General features: G+C 46.2%; 1 pseudogene; it reads left to right on the forward strand.

Annotated features, from left to right (window-relative positions):
* The first annotated feature begins 2,445 nt into the window (after positions 1-2,445).
* On the forward strand, positions 2,446-23,511 carry LOC147980199 (uncharacterized; annotated as a pseudogene).
* Positions 23,512-24,576: the final 1,065 nt, after the last annotated feature.

Genomic DNA, 24,576 nt, shown 5'->3' on the forward strand with positions numbered 1-24,576 from the left:
GATGAAGATCCAGCAACACGACGGCGTGGTGGTGGATGCAGGGCGTCACAGTAGCAGGGCTTCGCCTATACTACGAGGGAGAGACGTAACGGGGAGAGAGGGAGGCGCCAGGGGCTGGTGTGTAAAGTTCCTCCTCTCCCCCACTATATATAGGAGGGCCAAGGGGGGTGGTGCGCCAGCCTAGGAGATCCAATCTCCTAGGTGCGGCTTCCCAAGGGAGGTTTCCCTCCCCCCAAGGCACCTAGAGGTGCCTTCCACTAGTGGGACTCCTCCCATATGGAAACCCTAGGCGCATGGGCCTATAGGGGCTGGTGCCCTTGGCCCATATAGGCCAAGGCGCACCCCTTACAGCCCATGTGGCCCCCCGGGACAGGTGGCCCCACCCGGTGGGCCCCCAGGATCCTTCCGATGGTCCCGGTACAATACCGATAACCCCGAAACTTGTCCCGATGGCCGAAATAGCACTTCCTATATATAATTCTTTACCTCCGGACCATTCCGGAACTCCTCGTGACGTCCGGGATCTCATCCGGGACTCCGAACAATATTCGGGTTACTGCATACACATATATCTTCATAACCCTAGCGTCACCGAACCTTAAGTGTGTAGACCCTACGGGTTCGCGAGACATGCAGACATGACCGAGACGTTCTCCGGTCAATAACCAACAGCGGGATCTGGATACCCATGATGGCTCCCACATGTTCCACGATGATCTCATCGGATGAACCACGATGTCAAGGACTTAATCAATCCCGTATACAATTCCCTTTGTCTAGCGGTATGTTACTTGCCCGAGATTCGATCGTCGGTATCCTTATACCTTGTTCAATCTCGTTACCGGCAAGTCTCTTTACTCGTTCCGTAACACATCATCCCGTGATCAACTCCTTGGTCACATTGCACATATGATGATGTCCTACCGAGTGGGCCCAGAGATACCTCTCCGCTTACACGGAGTGACAAATCCCAGTCTCGATTCGTGCCAACCCAACAGACACTTTCGGAGATACCTGTAATGCACCTTTATAGTCACCCAGTTACGTTGTGACGTTTGATACACCCAAAGCACTCCTACGGTATCCGGGAGTTGCACAATCTCATGGTCTAAGGAAATGATACTTGACATTAGAAAAGCTTTAGCATACGAACTGTACGATCTTTGTGCTATGCTTAGGATTGGGTCTTGTCCATCACATCATTCTCCTAATGATGTGATCCCGTTATCAACGACATCCAATGTCCATGGTTAGGAAACCGTAACCATCTATTGATCAACGAGCTAGTCAACTAGAGGCTTACTAGGGACATATTATGGTCTATGTATTCACACGTGTATTACGATTTCCGGATAATACAGTTATAGCATGAATAAAGACAATTATCATGAACAAGGAAATATAATAATAACTAATTTATTATTGCCTCTAGGGCATATTTCCAACAGATTTTGCCAACTCAACCTTGTGTATTTAATTGTAGTAATAAAATAACTAAATAAAAATTTGACTATTAGGTAGTTATGAGGACAAAATCAGCTTTCTACAAAAATAAACCCTCAAGCCTTCCTTTTGATATACTATGCATATACATGTAGGTCTGCTTTATTATTACTCCTGTGTAACTTGCCAATACATTCCAAGTATTGACCTATATGGCTGCAACGTCTCATGTTGCAGGATATTCAGACGAAGAGTAAGGTACGGTTAGAGTCGTGAGTCTGCACTCAGCATCGTCAGTGGGCTATGATGGGACTCATCGTTATTTTCTGTTACTTTCCGTTGTTTGATTGAATGAAGCTAGCCAAGTGCTATGAGATTGTTTTATTTTATATATTCTGGATCATACGATGTAATAAATGATGCACTTTCTATTCTGGTATTCATCTATACTGTGTGTGCTAGCGAGTTCGATCCAGGGACTAGCACGGTAAGCATAGAGACTCAAATAATTAGAGGTTTGGTCGTTACAGATGGTATCAAAGCAGTGTGTTGACTGTAGGATGTGACCCTAGAAAATGGATTAGAAAAGCCATAGGAGTGAAAATTATTTTATAAACTAGGTATACTTTTTTACTGTTTATTAGTTAACCCCCTCAAGTATGTTGACCAGTTAAGTAGGAACTAGTGCTGAGACCACCATTCATCTTTGTTTTACATTGCCATGTTATCGTGTTAGCGTATCTGATTATGTCCACTTTTGTGGTATGAAGATACTAGATTGTTTGCTTGATTGGTAGTTGTTTGTTAAATTGCTTAGTGTCGAAATTATTCGACTATATATATATAATATTATATTGTTTGTTGTTTGTTGTTTGTTTGTTGGTGTTATTCGTTTTTGTGTTTTGTTGGCTTGATCATATTATGCATATGGGTAGAATATATTTATATATACATAGCTTTTGGCCCTATTATATCTATAACTCATCTATGCTTGCCCACTAGATGCCGCCGAGGCATGATACTAGATGCAATACTGCAGGAGGAGACAACAATGGCAATGGAGTACCACCATACATACAGAAGGTTATTGAGGGACAGGCCCAGTTGATCCAATTGCTTACTCAGAACCAGAACAATAACAACAACAACAACAACAATCCGCCGCCACCGCCACCACCTGTGGATATGCTTACCAGGTTCTTGAGGTTGAATCCTCAGAGGTTCTCCAGTTCCCCTGAACCTATTGTGGCTGATGATTGGCTCTGTGCAGTCAATAGGAACCTGGAGACGGTTGGATGCACAGATGCAGAGAGGGTGAGGTTTGCCTCACATTTGCTGGAGGGTCCTGCCGCAGCTTGGTGGGACAACTACTTGGTCACTTATCCCATTGCTAGTATCACTTGGGTACAGTTTCAGGATGCTTTCCGTGCTGCACATGTGTCTGCTAGTGCTATGAGTCTGAAAAAGAAGGAGTTTCGCAGTTTGCGCCAGGGGGTCACACTGTTAATGCTTATGTGGAGGAATTTAATAATCTTGCATGCTATGCTCGTAATGATGTTAACAGTGATGCAACTAGGCAGGAGAAATTCTTGGAGGGCCTAAATGATGAGTTGAGCCTTCAGTTGACAGTGGCCACTTTTAGGAATTGTCAGGATTTGATTGATAAGGCTATTGTGCTGGAGGGAAAGCAACATGCCATAGAGAATCGCAAGAGGAAGTACAACAATAATAATAGGTATAATTCAGGACCACAGCAGAAGCCACGCACTTCATATCATGGTAATGGAGGTAATGGGCATAATCATCATGGAGGTAATGGACATAATCATCATGGAGGGAATAGCCACAACCATAATGGCCACCATCATCACAATGGGCATAAGAGTAACAATGGCAATGGTAGAGGTAATGGTAATGGTAATGGTAATGGAGGGAATAATAACCAGAGCCACCAGAGTATGCCTGTGCAGAGGGATATTAGCCAGGTTCAGTGCTATAAGTGTAGGCAGATGGGCCACTACTCCAATGCTTGTCCAGAGAGCAAGAACGGTAATGGGAATTCAGGAGTCAGCAAGCCAAACCCCTTCCAAAAGGGTCATGTCAACCATGTTAATGTTGAGGAGGTCTATAATGAACCTGATGCAGTGATTAGTAAGTTCTTGATTAATTCAGTACCTGCACTTGTTCTTTTTGATACTGGTGCATCACATTCACTTATTTCGAGGGTGTTTGTTGATAAACATGGATTGCCAACCAAAACACTTAGTATGCCTATTAGAGTGAGTTCCCCAGGAGCTGAGATGATAGCGGGTGTTGGTTGTCATCAGTTGACTTTGTCTATTGGGAAGCATGAGTTTCCTATGGATTTGATTATATTGAAGTCACAAGGTCTGGATATTATTTTGGGTATGGATTGGTTGCAGTTATATAAATGTCGTATTGATTGTGCCAGTCGGTCTATTACTCTCAGTGCACCAAGAGGGAAGAGGATCAAATATGTATGTAAGTATAAGCATAATCAGGTGCAGGTGAACTCTCTTAAGGGGGGTGATAACCCACAAGTATAGGGGATCGCAACAATTTTCGAGGGTAGAGTATTCAACCCAAATTTATTGATTCGACACAAGGGGAGCCAAAGAATATTCTCAAGTATTAGCAGCTGAGTTGTCAATTCAACCACACCTAGAAACTTAGTATCTGTAGCAAAGTGTTTAGTAGCAAAGTAATATGATAGTGGTGGTAGCGGCAACAAAAGTAAAGAAAGCAAAAGTAAGGTTTTTGGTATTTTGTAGTGATTGTAACAGTAGCAACGGAAAAGTAAATAAGCGTAAACCATTATATGGAAAACTCGTAGGCACCGGATCAGTGATGGATAATTATGTCGGATGCGGTTCATCATGTAACAGTCATAACATAGGGTGACACATAACTAGCTCCAATTCATCAATGTAATGTAGGCATGTATTCCGTATATAGTCATACGTGCTTATGGAAAAGAACTTGCATGACATCTTTTGTCCTACCCTCCCGTGGCAGCGGGGTCCTATTGGAAACTAAGGGATATTAAGGCCTCCTTTTAATAGAGTACCGGAACAAAGCATTAGCACATAGTGAATACATGAACTCCTCAAACTATGGTCATCACCGGTAAGTATCCCGATTATTGTCACTTCGGGGTTAACGGATCATAACACATAATAGGTGAGTATAGACTTGCAAGATAGGATCAAGAACTCTCATATATTGATGAAAACATAATAGGTTCAGATCTGAAATCATGGCACTCGGGCCCTAGTGACAAGCATTAAGCATAGCAAAGTCATAGCAACGTCAATCTCACAACATAGTGGATACTAGGGATCAAACCCTAACAAAACTAACTTGATTACATGATAAATCTCATCCAACCCATCACCGTCTGGCAAGCCTACGATGGAATTACTCATGCACGGCGGTGAGCATCCTGAAATTGGTTATGGAGGATGGTTGATGATGACGATGGCGACGGATTCCCATCTCCAGAGCCCCGAACGGACTCCAGATCAGCCCTCCCGAGAGGTTTTAGGGCTTGGCAGCGGCTCCGTATCGTAAAACGTGATGAATCCTTCTCTCTGATTTTTTTCTCCCCGAAACCAAATATATAGAGTTGGAGTTGAGGTCCGAGGACCTCCAGGGGGCCCACGAGGTAGGGGGGCGCGCCCCCCACCCTCGTGGATAGGTGGTGGGCCCCTTGGCCTTCATCTTTTGCTAGGGTTTATTATTATTTTTGAAACGATGTTCCGTGAAGTTTCAGGTCATTCCGAGAACTTTTGTTTCTGCAATAAATAACACCATGGTAATTCTGCTGAAAACAACGTCAGTCCGAGTTAGTTCCATTCAAATCATGCAAGTTAGAGTCCAAAACAAGGGCAAAAGTGTTTTGAAAAGTAGATACGACGGAGACGTATCAACTCCCCCAAGCTTAAACTTTTGCTTGTCCTCAAGCAATTCAGTTGATAAACTGAAAGTGATAAAGAAAAACTTTTACAAACTCTGTTTGCTCTTGTTGTTGTAAATATGTAAAGCCAGCATTCAAGTTTTCAACAAAGATTATGACTAACCACATTCACAATAACGCTTAGGTCTCAGGTTTACTCATATCAATGGCATAATCAACTAGCGAGCAATAATAATAAATCTCGGATGACAACACTTTCTCAAAACAATCATAATATGATATAACAAGATGCTATCTCGCTAGCCCTTTCTGAGATCGCAAAACATAAATGCAGAGCACCTTTAAAGATCAAGGACTGACTAGACATTGTAATTCATGGTAAAAGAGATCAAGTCAAGTCATACTCAATGTAAACTAACAATAATGAATGCAAATGACAGCGGTGCTCTCCAACTGGTGCTTTTTAATAAGAGGATGATGACTCAACATGAAAGTAAATAGATAGGCCCTTCGCAGAGGGAAGCAGGGATTTGTAGAGGTGCCAGAGCTCGGTTTTGAAATAGAGGTGAATAATATTTTGAGTGGTATACTTTCATTGTCAACATAACAACCAAGAGATGGCAATATCTTCCATGCTACACACATTATAGGCGGCTCCCAAACAGAATGGTGAAGTTTATACTCCCCCTCCACCAACAAACATCAATCCATGGCTTGCTCGAAACAACTAGTGCCTCCAACTAACAAGAGTCCAAGGGGGAGTTTTGTTTGCAATTATTTTGATTTAGTTTGCGTAAAGCTTGGGACTGGGCATCCCGGTGACCAGCCACTTTCTCGTGAGTGAGGAGCGGAGTCCACTCCTCTTGATAATAACCCGCCTAACATGGAAGAGACAGACATCCCTAGTTGATACATAAGCTATTCGAGCATACTAAACAGGATATTATTTGAAGGTTTAGAGTTTGGCACATACAAATTTACTTGGAACGGCAGGTAGATACCGTATATAGGTAGGTATGATGGACTCATATGGAATAACTTTGGGGTTTACGGAGTTGGATGCACAAGCAGTATTCCCGCTTAGTACAGGTGAAGGCTAGTAAAAGACTGGGAAGCGAGCAGCTAGAGAGCGACAATAGTCATGAACATGCATTAAAATTAATCAACACCGAATGCAAGGATGAGTAGGATATAATCCACCATGAACATAAATATCGTGAAGGCTATGTTGATTTTGTTTCAACTACATGTGTGAACATGCGCCAAGTCAAGTCACTTAAATCATTCAGAGGAGGATACCACCCTATCATACCACATCACAACCATTTTAATAGCATGTTGGCACGCAAGGTAAACCACTATAAGCTCCTAGATAATCAAGAATGGCACAAGAAACTATGATCTCTAGTTGTCATTGCAAACATGTTTATTCATAATAGGCTGAATCAGGAACGATGAACTAATCATATTTACAAAAACAAGAGAGGTCGAGTTCATACCAGCTTTTCTCATCTCAGTCAGTCCATCATATATCGTCATAATTGCCTTTCACTTGCACGACCGAATAGTGTGAATAATAATAATAGTGCACGTGCATTGGACTAAGCTGGAATCTGCAAGCATTCAATAAACAGGAGAAGACAAGGCAATATGGGCTCTTTTGTCAGATCAACAATAATGCATATAAGAGCCACTTCAACAATTTAATCATGGTCTTCTCCTATCGACCCCAAAGAAAAGAAAAGAAATAAAACTATTTACACGGGAAAGCTCCCAACAAGCAAAAGAAGAACAGGAAATCTTTTTGGGTTTTCTTTTTAATTACTACTACAAGCATGGAAAGTAAACTAATTAAAAGCTACAACAAATTTTTTTTGGTTTTTCTTAAGGTTTATTAAACACACAAGAAGAAAGCATGAAAAGGAAAATAAACTAGCATGGATGATACACTGAAAAAGTATGAGCACCGACATCTAGCAATGAGTGTGTGAACATGAATATAATGTCGGTGAGAAATACGTACTCCCCCAAGCTTAGGCTTTTGGCCTAAGTTGGTCTATGGCCACGGTTGGCCTGGCGGATATCCATAGTAATAGTTGGGGTCGTACTAAGATGCAGCGGCTATCGCCTCCTGAGCTGCAGCATGGCGATGAGCAGCCTCCGCCCTCCTCTCGTACTCATCTGCCTCTTCTCTGGTAATAACATATCTTCCTTTTGCCTGATAATCAAAGAAGGCAGGAGCAGGGAGAGTAATACGGACAGCACGATGTGTGTCAAAGATTAAGCGATACTGGAGAGGTGATTCATTCCTCTCAACAAACTGGTGGTGAACCATAGCATTAAAGTCTAGGTAAGCAGGAGGCAATTCAATATCATCATTACGTATAGTTACACCAAGAAAATCAGCTAAGCGGGTTGCATAAATTCCACCAAAGAAATCTCCATTAAATCTATTTAGATGCAACCTACGTGCAACAATGGCTCCCAAATTATAAGATTTATCTTCCAACACAGCACTCCTAAGAATACTGAGGTCGGGGACACACATGTGACATGCTTCATCTTTACTGTTAATGCATCTACCTATGAAGAGAGCAAAATAATGTATAGCAGGAAAATGAATGCTCCCTATGGTAGCTTGTGTTATATCTCTAGATTCCTCCACAGTTATACTAGCAAGAAAATCTCTAAATTCAGATTTGTGAGGTTCCCTGATACTACCCCATTGTGGAAGTTTGCAAATAGTGGTAAAATCCTCTAAGTCCATAGTGTAAGAATTTTCATAAAGATCAAACAGGACAGTTGGAGAATTACGTGAAGATGAAAATTCAAACCTCCTCACAAAGGAACTAGTGAGATAGTGATACTGGCTGCACTTCTCTTCCTCGAAACTCACAAGATCAGCGTTACGCAAATATGCGTTAAATTCTTCCTTAATCCTATCAAGAGTTCGTACTAAAATAACATGTGGCTATTCTTTTCGATTGATCTATCAAGAGTTCGTACTAAAATAACACCAAAGCAAATTCAGATTCATAATACTCAATCCAACACAAAGAACCTCAAAGAGTGCCCCAAGATTTCTACCGGAGAAACAAAAGACGAGAATGTGCATCAACCCCTATGCATAGATTACCCCAATATCACCTCAGGAATCCATGAGTTGAGTGCCAAAACATATCTCAAGTGAATCAATATAATACCCCGTTGTCACCACAGGTATTCATATGCAAGACATACATCAAGTGCTCTCAAATCCATAGAAGTATTCGATCCAATAAAACGAAATCTCAAAGGGAAAAACTCAATACATCACAACAAGATAGAGAGGGGAAAACACCATATGATCCGACTATATTAACAAATCCCGCGATACATCAAGATCTTGACATCTCAAGAACACGAGAGAGAGAGAGAGAGATTGAACACATAGCTACTAGTACAAATCCTCAGCCCCGAGGGTGGACTACTCCCTCCTGATCATGGTGGCCGCTAGGATGATGAAGATGGTCACTGGTGATGATTTCCCCCTTTGGCAGGGTGCCGAAACATGGTCTAGATTGGTTTATTGTGGCTACAGAGGCTTGTAGTGGCGGAACTTCTGATCTAGGGTTATCCCGAGGGTTTTTGGAATATTTGGGAATTTATAGGGCGAAGAGGCGGTGCGGGAGGCCACCGAGGTGGGCACAACCCACCTGGGCGCGCCTGGGCCCCCGGCTCGCCCTGGTGGGTTGTGCTCCCCTCAGAGTTCCCCTCTAGTACTTCTTTGGCCCACCGGGTATCTTCTGGTATAGAAAAAATCTCCAAAAAGTTTCGCTACGTTTGGACTCCGTTTGGTATTGATTTTCTGCGATGTAAAAAACAAGCAAAAAACAGCAACTGGCACTAGGCACTATGTTAATAGGTTAGTCCCAAAAAATGATATAAAGTTGCTACAATTTTTTTAAACATGCAGGAATGATAATATAGCAGCATGCATACTTCATAAATTGTAGATATGTTGGAGACGTATCAGACGACCTCGAGCGAAGACACTTCCCACCGACCCTCAGGTATGCTACCTCTTTTCGAACCATACCCTTGTTCTATTGCCCCATTTGCCACGTCGCTGCATGTGGGTCTTTTCCCACTCCACCATCTCCCCAATTTGCTATCCTCTGTGTCGGTGCGAACGACACCTATGGGATCACAAGAATCCCTACTATGGTTGGCGGGGCGCGAGGTTGTAGGAAGAGCGGGTCTAACAGAAACACACGGGTCGTTTATCCAGGTTCGGGCCGCGAGGATGCATAATACCCTAGTCCTGCTTTGGTGGATGTATTGGGTGTTCTTGAGCTCCCGAACTAGGTACGGTGGTTGTGCCGTTCCAAAGAGCCGAATCCCCCTCTAGTATGTCATGGGCCTCGTTTTATAGTCGAAAGGGGCTGCCACAGTGGCACACAGGAGGTGGAAAGGCCTACAATACTGCGAGCTTATCACTCGTATTACAGGACAAGACACATTTAATGCATCGCTTAGGTGTCCCTCAGCTTTATCGGGGACGGGAGGGGAGGCCAATCCCGTCCGTCACCGCTCCTCCTCGTTTCGACACGCACCTTGGCCAGCGATGCATGCGGTGCCATGTAGGCAGGCAGGCAGCTGAGGTGGCGCGGTGGTAGGGTCTTCACGAAGATCTCCATGCCGCCACGCAGGTGCTTGCTGAGTTGGCCTGGGAGCCGCATGTTGCCACGCAGGTGCCTGCCCAGCTGGTCGGGCTGGCAGCTACATGCTAATGGAGGTGGAAACTTGGTTGGTGTGGGCCTGGCAGTGTCCCTACTAATGTCCTTGGCAAGGGCCTTGCCGGGGGGCCAGCAAGGGTCTTGCCGTGGCGCACAATCGTCCCTGACAAGGGTCTTGCCGGGGGTCTTGTGGCTTTCCTCGGCAAGGATCTTGCCGAGGGCCGTTGTCTTCCAATCCTCATTTGATCTTGAATATTCTTTGTCTTCACAAAGATCTGCATGCCACCATGGAGGTGCCTCCCGAGCCCTGGCCCAACATGGTTGATGGTGCTGGAAACCGTGGGCTCAAGGGTGGCGCGGTCCGCTGGTGTTGGGCGAGCTGCCCTGACAAGGGTCTTGTCGGGGCTGCTAAGGCTACCCCGGCAAGGGTCTTGCCGGGGGAACCTGCTTCGTCCCTCTGCTCTTTGTGTTTCTGGTCTTGGTGTTGCCTCGGTTGCCTCGTGCTTCGGCTTCTCTCCGGTTCCCCTCCTTTGCCCTGCTACGTGGGGCCGTGGCGCGCGCAGCTCTAACTGCCCGTGCACAAGTATAAGGGTCAAAAGGAGCGCCCCTACTTTTGTACACCGACAGGAGCCCCCGGGCCTGGGCCACACATAAGCGCAACATGTTGTTGGGCCAGGCCCAGAATGGTGCGCGGGCAGTTGGGGCGGGATTTTTTCCGTAGTAACTTTTCGTCCGCTGCGCTTCCCCATGACCCGTGTTGAACGCGCGACGTGGGGGGTTGTGTGTGACGTGGGCGGCATGCGTGGGGCGGTTTCCGCATGCATGCATCACATCATGGTAAAGAGGCGGCTCGCGCCTTCCCCATAAAAAGAGGGAGGCATGGAGGCGCGGCTCATTTACTGGATGGACTCAGGTCGCAGTCTTCAAGGCGCCCACGCCCCCCCCCATCACGGGGTAGGGTACGGTCTCCTCACCTGTCCTTTCGACCATGCACGTTCGCCACGCGTCCTTCATGCAAGCGGCGGGTTGTGGAGGCGGGGACCCGGGCCGTCGCTGATTGGGGCAGCGGGTCAGTCCCGATTCCCTGCGCCTCCGGCGGCTGGATTGGCTGAGTGGGGCGGTCAAGTCTCGACCCTGCCCCTTTATAAAGAGGGGGAGGGAGGGCGCCATCTCACATTCCTTCAGTATCCGTCCTCCTTCATCTTTGCTTCTTTCTTCCACCTGCCATGGCGAGAGGAGGTGTTGGGTCTTCGTCGGTGGCGGCGAGGGTAGCTGCTCGTCAGCGCGTCCCTCCTTCCCACAAGCCTGTGGCGGTGGAGCCAGCCACAAGAGGAAGGGGGAGCGGGCGTGGCCGAGGTCGCCATGGCGGTCGAGGGAGAGGGGGATGCGGTGGCGCGGCGGCCGTGCCTCCGCCAGCGATGCCTCCCACGATGGCGGGTCACGTCGGGGACTGGCCCCGCGAGTTCTTCATCAGGCTGCGCCGACCACCACGTCGTCGTCTCCGTCTCCCCACCCCCTTCGTAGAGGAGATGGAGCTTGATCCGCCCCAGACCCTCAGGTTGCACATGAGGGGTTGTGGGACCGGCGGCACGCGGGTCCACGTCAACTTCCCCGCTCCTCACGTCATGTATCTCTGTCGCAGATGGAAGACATTTGCCCGCATCCATTGCCTGACGGTGGGGCTTGTCCTCTACTTCAAGTTAATGGAGGGCGCTCTCCGTCAAGGTCTTCAGAGATTATGGCACTCGCCTGAAGTGCTGCGTGGAGAGCTCCTCCAACAATGAAGATTCCTCCTCAAGCGGGAGTGACGAGGAGGACAGCGACAGCAGCATCGAGGGAGTCGAGCGGCAGGATGCTGACTCCGACTTCGACTGACCGCGCCATCCCTCCCTCGGCCACGCGCCCTGCCGAGGGCCATCCTCGCCAAGCTCTCCATCGGGGTGCTCCCCATCGTCTACTTGGGCGGCTGGCGTAGGAGGGACGGAGAAGGGGAAGAAGGCGGGTGGTGGCCGTCAACTCGGAGTACACGGGCACCGACGCCTTCGTCGCGTATTGCTGGCCCGCTCCTTCGTCTTCCAGCTCCTTTCCCGGCACCAAGATGTTCACTTGGTGCCTTCTGCTCCTCGCACCTCGCCTAGGTGCCCCTTTTGCCCTCTGTTGTCTTGCTCCACCTTCTGAGGAGAGGGAGAAGAAAGGGATTACGGGCACCTAATCTGTTTTTAGTTTGTAAGCCTACGGGCACTTGTTAGATTTAAAGCTTGTAATCCCCATTGCTCATGTTTTTAATTCCGTATGAACTGTACCTGTATGGGATGTTTTTAATGAAAAAGGGTGCTTGACGGGTTCATTGTGCGTGAGCGAGGCCCATGCCAAGGAATGAGTCCTTGTTATTTCTAAGTTAAACATTGTCGCCCGGCAACATGCCTTGCTGTCCCCCCACTTCGGTCGACCATTCTCGCGCTCTTGGCGGAGGCAGGGGCGAAGTAGAGTTTGGCCCCTTGTTCATCTCCTTGCCACCATGACTACTACCAAATTCCGACCCAGGAGGTAGCTCTCAGGTACAAGAAAGGGGGAGCATGGTGGTTTTAGGAACATGAACGAGATTTCATATGTCCCAGCTCGATACGGAAACGCATAACAGGGGGGGTGAAAGACTTATCTGAATCCGCAGCCCCTGACAACCCTGGCTTGCCGTGGTTGGATCCTTGTATCTTCAGCTCCCGGCAGCCTCGCCCTGCCGGGGCCGGAGCGTTTGTTCGTCCTCCTTTTCCCAAGCGGCTCAGCAGAAGTGCCCTGCGAACCAAAGAGAACAGAAAGACACATACTCGACCTCTAGGCTAGGGGTTAGTCGTCGTCAAGCACTACCAACCGTAACCGAGGGAGATACTTAACCTAGCATGCATGCTACAACTTAGGGCGCCAACGCTTCTTTTATTTATGCTCAGGGTCTGCGCCTGGCTTTCTACAGAGGGTTACATGCCTTGTCGGCAAATCTTGTACAAAAGGTGGCTTGCCGGGAAGCCCAGCAAGCCGCACCTTATGGGTAAAACTTGCGAAGATGCTCGATATTCCAGGAGTTGCTCACTAGGACAGCATCTTCGGTCTCCAGGTGGACTACGCCGGGCCTGGTGACTCGTATTACCCGATAAGGGCCTTCCCACTTCGGCGTCAACTTGTTAGAATTCTTGGCCGACTGAACGCACCGAAGAACAAGGTCGCCTTCCTCAAAGCTTCGGGCATGAACCTTGCGGCTATGGTAGCGGTCCAAGGCTTGCTGGTAGCGTGCTGCTCTCACAGCCGCCCGAAGACGATCTTCCTCGAGGAGCGTTGCGTCATCTTGCCGCAACTGCTCTTGCTCAAGCTCATCATAAGCGAGCACTCGAGGTGACTGAGGGAGTCCTGGACTAAGGGGTCCTCGGGCATCCGTCCTGTTATTTGTTGGGCCGAACTGATGGACTGTGAAGACACGAAGACCGAAGGCTATACCCGTGTCCGGATTGGACTCTTCTTGGCGTGGAAGGCAAGCTAGGCGACCGACTATGAAGATTCCTTCTTATGTAACCGACTTCATGTAACCCTAGATCTCCCCGGTGTCTATATAAACCGGAGAGCATAGCCCAAATAGGGACATTCATTACCAAATACTCATAGGCTAGACTTCTAGGGTTTAGCCACTATGATCTCATGGTAGATCAACTCTTGTAATACTCATATTCATCAAGATCAATCAAGCAAGAAGTAGGGTATTACCTCCATAGAGAGGGCCTAAACCTGGGTAAACATCGTGTCCCCCGTCTCCTGTTATCATCGATCCTAGACGCACAGTTCGGTACCCCCTACCTGAGATCCGCCAGTTTTGACACCAACATTGGTGCTTTCATTGAGAGTTCCACTGTGCCGTCGACAAAAGGTTTGATGGCTCCTTCGATCGTTAGTCATGAAGCGGTCTAGGGAGAAACCTTCCTTCCCAGATAGATCTTCGTATTCGGCGGCTTCGTACTGCGGGCCAACTCGATCGGCCATCTGGAGCAGATCGATAGCTACGCCCCTGGCCATCAGGTTAGATTCGGAAGTTTGAACTACATCGCGGACATCCGTGGAGACTTGATCTTCGACGGATTTGAGACCGTGACAACCGCCCTCCTTCGCCCCGTTGAACATGGCTTAAACCTGTCATCGGGCCGCATCCAGGAGATAGCTCCTACAACAACTCTGGCCCTAGATCCGGAGCAGATCAAGTCGTCCGAAGATGGGAAACTCAACCCCATCATGGGGGCTACCGATTCTGCGGTGTTGGAGCCACACGCAGATCTCGCTTCATACGATACCTGCATCAACGAAACCCCGGACTCGTCTCCGATATTGAGCTCCGAACCTTGCGAGCCCGTGGATACCGAACTCGATCGGCTATCGATCTTCAAGTTCAGTGCCGCAGATGTCTTCCAACACTCGCCCATGGGCGACCTACTAAACTCACTAAAAAAACCTATCCCTGGCAGACGGCTCGTCGTCAAACTATGTTCGGTTCGACCTTACGGCGAATGATGGAGAATTTCGCTTCCCACCCGCCACCCACTTCATAGCCACTGTCGAAGACCCAACCAACACGCCTGACCCCTACTCCGAAGACATCGATGGTATCGACGACGATGAGGGGCAAGGTCAGAGCTTGCTATTCGCTAGACGCGGGATGACCACTTCGTGGTATGACGTGTGTATGGTAGACACACCCAACGACGATATCGACGATGACAAGGAGGATCCAGTTGAGGACAAACCTCCTGGTACACAGTCTGAACACCGGCGCCCTCGGCGCCACGCTCAATCACATCGATCAAGATAAAACAATACTAGCGCCGGAGGTGATACTACTCTGGACAACGAAGACACTGTTAAGGCAGGATCCGAATAGGAGGACCAGGAAAGTGGGCAAGATAGCCCCGATGAACAGGTCATGTACGGAGACTCAGAGGATAGTAATTATCTTCCCATCTCTGAGGAGGAGGAGAGCCTCGGCAACGAAGAATTCATTGTGCCTGAGGAACCTCTCGAGCAGGAGCACTTTAAACGCCGGCTAATTGCCACAGCAAGGAATCTAAGGATAAAGCAGTTGCAGCTTCAAGCAAGCCAAGACCTGCTCAATGATAAATGGACCGAGGTCCTAACCGCCGAGGAATACGGCCTTAGCGGCCCGAACAAAAGCCACCCCAAGTGCAGGTGGCTCCCTCCACATGATGGCAAGGCGCTAGAATCCATACCACCATCGAATAATGTGGCAGGTCGACCACAGTTCGGTCCGGATAAAGCAGCAGCACAACCAAAACACCATACCAACTAGTCCGGCCGTAAGAACAAGACGGTTCGGGAAAACAACCGCAATATCTGCCAAAGCTTAGTGGGCGGAGCAGGACAGACAAGATCGACGTATAGATCGCGGGGATATGCCCCGACAGGCGATGATGGTCAATCAGCCGGACTTAACAGAGCCAACCATGCCCGAAGCCGCCGGCGGCATCCAACAGAGGTGCTTCACAGTGTGGCCCAACATAGAGGAGCTGCGCACCCGCTTTGCTTTGCTGATGAGGTAATGGAGCACGAATTTCCAAACGGGTTTAAACCCATCAACATCGAATTGTACGATGGAACAATGATACGTCTCCAACGTATCTATAATTTTTGATATATTATCTTCTGTTTTGGACATTATTGGGCTTTATTATTCACTTTTATATTATTTTTGGGACTAACCTATTAACCGGAGGCCCAACCCAGAATTGCTGTTTTTTGCCTGTTTTAGGGTTTCACAAGAAAAGAATATCAAACGGAGTCCAAACGGAATGAAACCTTCGGGAACGTGATTTTTGGAACAAACAAGATCCAGGAGACTTGGACCCTACGTCAAGCAATCAACAGGGAGGCCACGAGGTAGGGGGCGCGCCTACCCCCCCCCCCCAGGCGCACCCTCCACCCTCATGGGCCCCCTGTTGCTCCACCGATGTACTTCTTCCTCCTATATATACCTACGTACCCCCAAACGATCAGATACAGAGCCAAAACCCTAATTCCACCATCGTAATTTTCTGTATCCATGAGATCCCATCTTGGGGCCTGTTCCGGAGCTCCGTCGGAGGGGGCATGGATCACGGAGGGCTTCTACATGAACACCATAGCCTCTCCGATGAAGTGTGAGTAGTTTACTTTAGACCTTCGGGTCCATCGTTATTAGCTAGATGGCTTCTTCTCTTTCTTTGGATCTCAATACAAAGTTCTCCCCCTCTCTTGTGGAGATCTATTCGATGTAATCTTCTTTTTGCGGTGTGTTTGTTGAGACCGATGAATTGTGGGTTTATGATCAAGTTTATCTATGAACAATATTTGAATCTTCTCTAAATTCTTTTCTGTATGATTGGTTATCTTTGCAAGTCTCTTCGAATTATCAGTTTGGTTTGGCCTACTAGATTGATCATTCTTGCAATGGGAGAAGTGCTTACCTTTGGGTTCAATCTTGCGGTGTCCTTTCCTAGTGACAGTAGGGGCAGCAAGGCACGTATTGTATTGTTGCCATCGAGGATAACAAGATGGGGTTTTCATCATATTGCATGAGTTTATCCCTCTACATCATGTCATCTTGCTTAAAGCGTTACTCTGTTCTCTTGAACTTAATACTCTAGATGCATGATGGATAGCGGTCGATGTGTGGAGTAATAGTAGTAGATGCAGGCAAGAGTCGGTCTACTTGTCTTGGGCGTGATGCCTATATACATGATCCTACCTAGATATTCTCATAACTATGCTCAATTCTGTCAATTGCTCAATAGTAATTTGTTCACCCATCGTAAAATACCTATGCTCTTAAGAGAAGCCACTAGTGAAACCTATGGCCCCCGGGTCTATCTTCATCATATTAATCTTCCAACACTTGTTATTTTCATTGCCTTTTATTTTACTTTGCATCTTTATCATAAAAATACCAAAAATATTATCTTATCATATCTATCAGATCTCACTCTCGTAAGTGACCATGTAGGGATTGACAACCCCTTATCGCGTTAGTTGCGAGGGACTCGTGTGTAGCCTCCCACTGGATTGATACCTTGGTTCTCAAAAACTGAGGGAAATACTTACGCTACTTTGCTGCATCACCCTTTCCTCTTCAAGGGAAAACCAACGCAGTGCTCAAGAGGTAGCAAGAAGGATTTCTGGCGCCATTGCCGGGGAGGTCTACGCAAAAGTCAACATACCAAGTACCCATCACAAACCCTTATCTCCCGCATTACATTATTTGCCATTTGCCTCTCATTTTCCTCTCCCCCACTTCACCCTTGCCGTTTTATTCGCCCTCTCTCTGTCTATCCTCCCTCTCTTTTCCGTTCGCCTCTTTTCTGTTTGCTTGTCGTTATGGCAAGTCCTCTATCTTCTTTTTTGTCTCCCGAGAATGAAGTTCTAAATTTTAAGCAAAGGGAGGGAGAAAATCTAAAAGACGCTTGGTATAGAATTTGCAATGCTCAAAATACATCTACTAGGAAGTAATCTACTTCCATTCTTCTTCGCAATTTTTATGTAGGTGTTGCTCCTTGGTACAGATATAGCCTTGATACCATTACCGGAGGGAACTTCTTGGGTAGCCATACTTTTGATTCTTATAATGCTATGATAGATTTGTTTGGCTCACCACCTCTTTTGGTTAATGGAACTATGTTAACTTTGGAGCATGTAATGCAAAAACTTGAAATTATTGAAAATAAAGTTGCTACCATTGAGTTAATTGAAAATTTCGATAAAAAGATCCATAACCAAATTACCCAATATGGATCTAAAGTAGGAGTAACTTTGAAAAATATTAAAGAGAAGGAACCTATAGTTAATGAAAGAATAAATCATGATTCCACTAGAATTGATAAACTTGAGGGTATCATTACCAACTTGGGAACCTCCTTTTATTCCGTAAAGAACACTCCAAGTCCTCCAACTAAAATTGCCAAGCTTATGTATGTTCCTAAAAATAAGGGTGAATCCTCTAATAAGGAAACTGCGGATCTCAAATCTATAAGTGTTCATCCCAATCTTTTTGCTATCATTAAGGAACCATTTGCTACTAATGATTTTTTTCGATCTTGTGCCTAAAAGTTTGATAATCAATAAAAAGAAAGAAATTCCTAAGGATGGTAGATCCCTCATTGAAGAATTGCCTACCAAAGATGGCAACACCTAGATCTATCATTGCTTTTTATGCCTAGCTAGGGGCATTAAACGATAGCGCTTGTTGGGAGGCAACCCAATTTTATTTTTATTCCTTGCTTTTTGCTCCTGTTTAGTAATAAATAATTTATCTAGACTCTGTTTATGTTGTGTTTTTTGTGTTTAATTAGTATTTGTGCCAAGTAGAACCGTTGGGAAGACTTGGGGAAAGTCTTGTTAATCTTGCTGTAAAAAACAGAAACTTTAGCGCTCACGAGAACTGCTGCCATTTTTATTTGGAAAGCGATATTTAGTTAATTCTTTTTGCAGATGATTAATAGATAAATTCCTCACGTCAAGCAATCTATTTTAGAATTTGTGGGGTTCCAGATCATGCGCTAGCTACAGATTACTACAGACTGTTCTGTTTTTGACAGATTCTGTTTTTCTTGTGTTGTTTGCTTATTTTGATGAATCTATGGCTAGTAAAATAGTTTATAAACCATAGAGAAGTTGGAATACAGTAGGTTTAACACCAATATAAATAAAGAATAAGTTCATTACAGTACCTTGAAGTGGTCTTTTGTTTTCTTTCGCTAACGGAGCTCACGAGATTTTCTACTTTAAGTTTTGTGTTGTGAAGTTTTCAAGTTGTGGGTAAGGATTTGATGGATTATGGAACAAGGAGTGGAAAGAGCCTAAGCTTGGGGATGCCCATGGCACCCCCAAGATAATCTAAGGACACCTAAAAGCCAAAGCTTTGGGATGCCCCGGAAGGCATCCCCTCTTTCGTCTACTTCTATCGGTAACTTTACTTGGAGCTATATTTTTATTCACCACATGATATGTGTTTTGCTTGGAGCGTCTTGTATTATTTGAGTATTTATTTGTTAGTTTACCACAATCATATTTGATGTACACACCTTTTGAGAGAGAGACATGATTCAGAAATTATTAGAATACTCTATGTGCTTCACTTATATCTTTTGAGTTATATAGTTTTGCTCTAGTTCTTCACTTATATCTTTTAGAGCACGGTGGTGGATTTGTTTTATAGAAACTATTGATCTCCCATGCTTAACTTAGATTATTTTGAGAGTTTTAAATAGCATGGTAATTTTCTTAAATAATCCTAATATGCTAGGTATTCAAGATTAATAATAAAATTCTCTCATGAGTGTGTTGAATACTATGAGAAGTTTGATGCTTGATAATTATTTTGAGATATGGAGATGGTGATATTAGAGTCATGATAGTTGAGTAGTTGTGAATTTGAGAAATACTTGTGTTAAAGTTTGTGATTCCCATAGCATGCACGTATGGTGAACCGTTATGTGATGAAGTCGGAGCATGATTTATTTATTGATTGTCTTCCTTATGAGTGGCGGTCAGGGACGAGCGATGGTCTTTTCCTACCAATCTATCCCCCTAGGAGCATGTGCGTAATACTTTGCTTTGATAACATGTAGATTTTATGACTAATGTTGAGTCCATGGATCATACGCACTCTCACCCTTCCACCATTGCTAGCCTCTCTAATACCGCACACCTTTCGCCGGTATCATACACCCTCTATATACCTTCCTCAAAACAGCCACCATACCTACCTAACCTGGCATTTCCATAGCCATTCCGAGATATATTGCCATGCAACTTACCACCGTTCCGTTTATTATGACACGCTCCATCATTGTCATATTGCTTTGCATGATCATGTAGTTGACATCGTATTTATGGCAAAGCCACCGTTCATAATTCTTTCATACATGTCACTCTTGATTCATTGCACATCCCGATGCACCGCCGGGGGCACTCATACATAGTCATATTTTGTTCTAAGTATCGACTTGTAATTCTTGAGTTGTAAGTAAATAGAAGTGTGATGATCATCATTATTAGAGCATTGTCCCAGTGAGGAAAGGATGATGGAGACTATGATTCCCCCACAAGTCGGGATGAGACTCCGGACGAAAATAAATAAATAAATAAATAAATAAAAGAGGCCAAAGAAGCCCAAATAAAAAAAGGAGAGAAAAGAGGCCATAAAAAAGAGAAGGCCCAAATAAAAAATGAGAGAAAAAGAGAGAAGGGACAATGCTACTATCCTTTTACCACACTTGTGCTTCAAAGTAGCACCATGATCTTCATGATAGAGAGTCTCCTATGTTGTCACTTTCATACACTAGTGGGAATTATTCATTATAGAACTTGGCTTGCATATTCCAATGATGGGCTTCCTCAAATTGCCCTAGGTCTTCGTGAGCAAGCGAGTTGGATGCACACCCACTTAGTTTCTTTTTGAGCTTTCATATACTTATAGCTCTAGTGCATCCGTTGCATGGCAATCCCTACTCACTCACATTGATATCTATTGATGGGCATCTCCATAGCCCATTGATACGCCTAGTTGATGTGAGATTATCTTCTCCCTTTTTGTCTTCTCCACAACCACCATTCTATTCCACCTAAAGTGTTATGTCCATGGCTCACGCTCATGTATTGCGTGAATATTGAAAAAGTTTGAGAACACCAAAATTATGAAACAATTGCTTGGCTTGTCATCGGGGTTGTGCATGATTTAAATACTTTGTGTGGTGAAGATAGAGCATAGCCAGACTATATGATTTTGTAGGGATAACTTTCTTTGGCCATGTTATTTTGAGAAGACATAATTGCTTAGTTAGTATGCTTGAAGAAATATTATTTTTATGTCAATATTGAACTTTTGTCTTCAATCTTTCGGATCTGAATATTCATACCACAATATCAAACGGAGTCCAAATGGAATGAAACCTTCGGGAACGTGATTTTTGGAACGAACAAGATCCAGGAGACTTGGACCCTACATCAAGCAATCAATAGGGAGGCCACAAGGTAGGGGGTCGCGCCTACCCCCCCAGGCGCGCCCTCCACCCTCGTGGGCCCCCTGTTGCTCCAGCGACGTACTTCTTCCTGCTATATATACCTACATACCCCCAAACGATCAGATACGGAGCCAAAACCCTAATTCCACTGCCGTAACTTTCTGTATCCACGAGATCCCATCTTGGGGCCTGTTTCGGAGCTCCGCCGGAGGGGGCATCGATCACGGAGGGCTTCTACATCAACACCATAGCCTCTCCGATGATGTGTGAGTAGTTTACTTCAGACCTTCGGGTCCATAGTTATTAGCTAGATGGCTTCTTCTCTTTCTTTGGATCTCAATACAAAGTTCTCCCCCTCTCTTGTGGAGATCTATTCGATGTAATCTTCTTTTTGCGGTGTGTTTGTTGAGACTGATGAATTGTGGGTTTATGATCAAGTTTATCTATGAACAATATTTGAATCTTCTCTGAATTCTTTTATGTATGATTGGTTATCTTTGCAAGTCTCTTTGAATTATCAGTTTGGTTTGGCCTACTAGATTGATCTTTCTTGCAATGGGAGAAGTGCTTAGCTTTGGGTTCAATCTTGCGGTGTCCTTTCCCAGTGACAGTAGGCACGTATTGTATTGTTGCCATCGAGGATAACAAGATGGGGTTTTCATCATATTGCATGAGTTTATCCCTCTACATCATGTCATCTTGCTTAAAGCGTTACTCTGTTCTCTTGAACTTAATACTCTAGATGCATGATGGATAGCGGTCGATGTGTGGAGTAATAGTAGTAGATGCAGGCAGGAGTCGGTCTACTTGTCTTGGACGTGATGCCTATATACATGATCATACCTAGATATTCTCATAACTATGCTCAATTCTGTCAATTGCTCAACAGTAATTCGTTCACCCATCGTAAAATACTTATGCTCTTGAGAGAAGCCACTAGTGAAACCTATGGCCCCCGGGTCTATCCTCATCATATTAATCTTCCAACACTTGTTATTTTCATTGCCTTTTATTTTACTTTGCATCTTTATCATAAAAATACCAAAAATATTATCTTACCATATCTATCAGATCTCACTCTCGTAAGTGACCGTCTAGGGATTGACAACCCCTTATCACGTTGGTTGCGAGGATTTATTTGTTTTGTGCAGGTGCGAGGGACTCGCGCATAGCCTCCTACTAGATTGATACCTTGGTTCTCAAAAATTGAGGGAAATACTTATGTTACTTTGTTGCATCATCCTTTCCTCTTCAAGGGAAAACCAACGCAGTGCTCCGCCGGTTTTGACACCGATAGTGACCCGTATATGAGTTCCGTGGGGAGAACTGCTTCTGCCCCATATACTAGGGCAAAGCGTGCCTGACCGGTGGCTCGATTTGGCGTCGTCCTGATCGACCAAAGAACCGCCGGTAACTCATCAATCCAGCTTCTTCCGCTCTTGTGCAGCCTATCAAAGGTCTTCGTTCTCAGGCCTCGCAACACTTCAGCATTTGCCATCTCCGCTTGGCCGTTGCTCCGGGGGTGTGCCACGGAAGCAAAACAGACCTTGCTGCCGAGGTCTTGGATGTACTACATGAAGGTGTGGCTTGTGAACTGCGTGTCGTTGTCGGTGATGACTTTGTTTGGTACACCAAAACGTCAGACTAAGCCCTTGAAAAACTTGACGGCTGACTGTGTTGTCACCTTCCTCACTGCATCCACCTCCGGCCACTTTGTGAACTTGTCAATCGCAATGTACAAGTACTCAAAGCCCCCAACAACACAGGGGAAAGGGCCCAGTATGTTGAGCCCCCAGACCGAGAATGGCCAGGAGAGAGGGATTGTTTGAAGGGCTTGAGCTGGTTGATGAAGCTTCTTTGAATGGAACTGACACGCTTCACACTTGGTTACTAGTGTCGTTGCATCCTGGAGGGCAGTGGGCCAGAAGAAACCCTGCCGGAACGCCTTGCCGGCAAGGGCCCTTGACCCTATGTGGGAGCCACATATGCCTCTGTGTATCTCTGCCAATAGCTACAGTCCTTCCCCCCAGGGGATGTACTTCAATTTCACACCATTTGGTCTTTTTCTGTACAGGACATCATCGACGAACTGGTACAAGGCAGACTGATGGGCTACTTTTTCCGCTTCTTCCTGCTCCTCAGGAAGTTCCCCTGTCTGGAGGAAACGTACGGTGTGCCATGCCCACGCTGGAGCCTGAGGCTCGACGGCAAGGACCAAAGGCATATCTTCCGCCATAGGAGCGTCCGTCTCTACGGCCAGGGCTTGACGGCCTGCCGGAGTCGGTCGCTCCTCGGCAGGCTCAGGGCCCACGACAACACCCTTGTCGGCTGCCCCTGGGGGCTCGGCAGGAAAGTACTTGCCGGGGCCTGATTTCCTCCCGCTTGTTCTACTCCGTTGATGGTTCAACCGATGGTTGAGTTAACCGAAGCAAAAAGGTACCTGGTTCCACAGGTAACTTTAACGCAGCGCGCTTTGACAGGTAATCGGCGATCTCGTTCTCTACTCGGGGAACATGCTCCACCTGTATACCGTCAAAGCGCTCCTCCAGCTTCCTCACCTCACCTACGTAGGCCTCCATAAACAGACTTTGATAATCTTTGTTGACTTGTCTAATGACAAGCTGCGAATCACCCCTAACGATGAGCTTTTTAACTCCAAGGTCTGCTACGATCCTGAGGCCGGCAAGCAATCCCTCATACTCAGCAGTGTTGTTGGTGGACATCTCCCTGGGAAAGTGCATCTGGATTACATACTTGAGGTGCTCTCCGGTGGGTGCGATGAGCGGCACACCAGCACCGGCGCCTTGCAGCGAGAAAGCTTCGTCAAAGTACATAATCTAGTCACGAGTTGTTTCCTTGCCGGGGAGAGTGGTCTCCTGGATCTCTTCATCAGGCGTCGAGGTCCATTCTGCAATGAACTCCGCTAGGACTCTACTCTGGATTGTCTAAGTACTTTCAAACCTCAACCCAAAGCTAGACAACTCCAAGGCCCACTCCACAATCCTTCCGGTTGCATCTGGGTTGTGCAGTATCCGTTGCAACGGGAGGCGGGTGACGACAGTGATCTCGTGGCCTTGGAAGTAATGACGCAGCTTCCTCGAGGCCATAAGGAGGCCGAAGAGCAATTTCTGCACACCGGAATATCTTGACCTAGCCCCCTGCAAGAGGGAGCTAACAAAGTAAACCGGGTGCTGCATCATCTTCTTCTTCTGCACCACTCCGCTTAACGGCGCGGGCTCTGTCCTGATGGCGTCAGACTCTGCCGGGAGCCTTGCCTTGCCGCACCAGGCCCTTCCGGGGGAGTATCTGACTTGCCGTCTGCCGGTCCTGCTGCTGCCACTGCCTCCTCGTCAACCTCCCTCTGTGCCACTAACGCGGCACTGACCACTTGATTCATCGCCACCAGATACAGCAGCAACGGCTCTTGTGGTCTAGG

The sequence above is a fragment of the Triticum urartu genome, chromosome 3A, assembly GCF_056163025.1.
Source record: "Triticum urartu cultivar PI428250 chromosome 3A, HENAU_Tu73, whole genome shotgun sequence".
In the NCBI taxonomy this organism is placed as follows: Eukaryota; Viridiplantae; Streptophyta; class Magnoliopsida; order Poales; family Poaceae; genus Triticum; species Triticum urartu.